This window comes from Silene latifolia, chromosome Y (genome assembly GCF_048544455.1).
Source record: "Silene latifolia isolate original U9 population chromosome Y, ASM4854445v1, whole genome shotgun sequence".
Taxonomy (NCBI): Eukaryota; Viridiplantae; Streptophyta; class Magnoliopsida; order Caryophyllales; family Caryophyllaceae; genus Silene; species Silene latifolia.
In genome coordinates, this window is record NC_133538.1 from 27,175,918 (window position 1) to 27,178,585 (window position 2,668).

The 2,668-nt window shown below is 35.6% G+C and overlaps 1 long non-coding RNA gene across 1 annotated transcript; it reads left to right on the forward strand.

Annotated features, from left to right (window-relative positions):
- Positions 1 to 1,083: 1,083 nt before the first annotated feature.
- LOC141627082 (uncharacterized) lies at positions 1,084 to 2,467 on the forward strand. Its single transcript, XR_012536638.1, has 3 exons — positions 1,084 to 1,250; positions 1,408 to 1,527; positions 2,370 to 2,467. It is a non-coding gene; the product is annotated as an uncharacterized LOC141627082 (long non-coding RNA).
- The last annotated feature ends 201 nt before the right edge of the window (positions 2,468 to 2,668 follow it).

Consider the following 2,668-nt stretch of genomic DNA (forward strand, 5'->3'; position numbering starts at 1 on the left):
TTCTCTCTTTCACTGTAACTTTTGCTTTCGGATTTTCTCGCACGGATTTGTTTGTTCTTTACGCCGGATTCTTGCGATTGTAATCTCTTTCTCCCTTTTTAATATTAATCTCTCTTTTATTCATCTTAATTACTTGTTTTGTTCCTTTAATTTTCTGCCCTAATTACTTTTATGCAATTTCATTATTGTTTCATCATACTTAATGTTAGTTTATTCTTTATTATTAGTTTTGACAATATTAATAGCATGAGTAGCTAATCTATTTCATGTTAGGATTAGGGAATGTACGGTAGAAATGTGACGATGTAGTAAATAGGTTAGATGAATTATTTGTGAGACTCTGTCTCCATAGCAATATAACTGTATTTACCGACTTAGTTGAGTGCACGCTTCTGAGTCACCTTTTTAATCTGGTTAAATTTAATCCTGGATCGGAAGATTTGACTAAATAGACCTGCTATGAACAGTAGGCTACCCTGATGAGGACGGAAGTTAAGTTAGTGGAAATCTAGGGTAGAATGTGGACCGGAAGGACCTTTGAATATCCGTCTCACGGTAATTTATCTAAGTAGTTTACAGTTGAGTCACTGGACTACCGTAGTGAACCGAAATCCTGACATGTCCCTTCTCTATTGATAGTTTATTCTCATTTTCTGTCTTTAACGCTCTTTCTTTACTTCTCTTCCTTTAAACCTTTAATTAGTTTAGAACAATCACTAGTCAAAAAACCTCTATCGTGACACAGTTATTGTGGCGGTTTTAACAAAAACGCCGCGAAAGGCCCAAAAAAGGGCGGGAACCAAATTTTTATGAGGTAAGAAGTCTATTGTGGCGGTTTAAATTAAGAACCGACGTGATAAGAGAAGCAATTAATGGCGGTTTCAAATTTAAAACGCTACTAAAAGTCAATTGTGGCGGTTGTATTAATAACCGACGTTAAGAATGCCGCTAAAAGTTGAAAAAATTGACAATATTTTTTAATAAAAAAACCGCCATAGTATGTTTTTGTGGCGATTTTTATAACAATCGACCTAACAGGCACAATAAAAATAACTCATAAACCTATTTAAATTCACTAATTAACCGACCATTTGCATTTCCATCGTTCGTCTTCTTCATTTGATCTCCATACCGGACCGCTAAGCACCCCACCGCTGCACATTGACCGCTAACGTCGGCTCACCGCATACCTACCGTTGAACACCGCCGCCAACTTGTCCTATTTCTGCTCTTCTTTATCTCATTTCTAGGTATTTTTTTTGGTTAATTGTTGGCCCGCAGGACACCCGCCACCTTATTTAGAATAAATTTGATGTTATTTGTTGTTCTTTTTACTTATACTATTGTTGATAGGCCTAATATAATCTGTTATTGCTTAGTTATTGTCATTTTGTGTTATTATTGAAGGTGTTGTAGATCAGGGTATACAGAAATTGGGGTTTTGGCAAATTACTTGTATTATCGAAGGTAATATGATATTTGTGAGGTTGTTTGAGTCGCATTTCCGCTGCCGAAGTTTATTACCAGGTTTGGCTTTCGAGATTCTCTATTTTTGCTTATTTTTCTTGCATTTTATTTGCATCTATTTCTCTATCTCGATTGATAGGAATTTTGTTGTATTCTTCTTGGTTGATTGAAATCTGTTGCTTCATCTTTTTTGCATAAACCTCTTTTTTTTTTTACCAAATTTTACAATCATGTCTAATGATCCTACAAATGCTTCTGCATCTGCATTAATACTAATATGGATCCTATTATTCTTGTACCTGGAGATAATGTTATTTCTCAAATTCTGGCCGCTGATCCGCTACCTACTGTGGAGTGGTACATGATTAGTATATACTCGATAAGTCGATATTGCTTATCACTTGCTGCAAATTTAAGCCTGCTCAGGTTCCTGGGTATGTACAATCAGTCATGACGCAGTAAGTTATCATATAATGTAATTTCTTCTATCATTGGTGCAATCAAAGACAAGTAAGGTAATGTCCTTCACAATTAAGTTGGTATAGCATATGCAATGGATTTGCTTGACATCCTGCAGAAGGTAATATATTGATAATCTTGTTTCCAATCTTAAAATCAAATTCCATAATTACATTCAAGAACAGATTGACGGATCAGTGGTGCGAGACGTACTGTATCCTGCATTTTTTGTACCTGGTAATTACTTTAGTGTCAAATGATTGAAATCCTTACTTTAGTTCCAAATGTTCTGTTCAAGAGAGCTATGCCTTTTAGTGTGTGTTGCTACTTGTGCTGAATGTAGATTTTATTTATCCACTGTAAAAAAAATATAGATTGTGTTAATGTACTCTAATTTGGGTTGGAAGGTTGATACTGAGAGAATTTTCTGCACACTTTTGCAGATTCAATATGTCTTTGATCTGTCTGGAATCTTCTTAGAGAATTATACATCCGCAAGGTCCCTATGGCTATTGTTCCTAATGAATATGGAGGAACAATTGAGGTAAATGGATGATTTAAGCCTTGTTTGAGTGACGTGATTTCCACATTTTGTTTGAACCATTATAGTATACTAGTACAATAGTCGCCATTACACAGTGACTCCAATCTATTGATGCTATTTGAAATGCGATACGACGACATTACCCTAGTGTCCCCAGGAGTCAAGGACTCCGACGAATGGCAAGGTATAGGTGTCAAT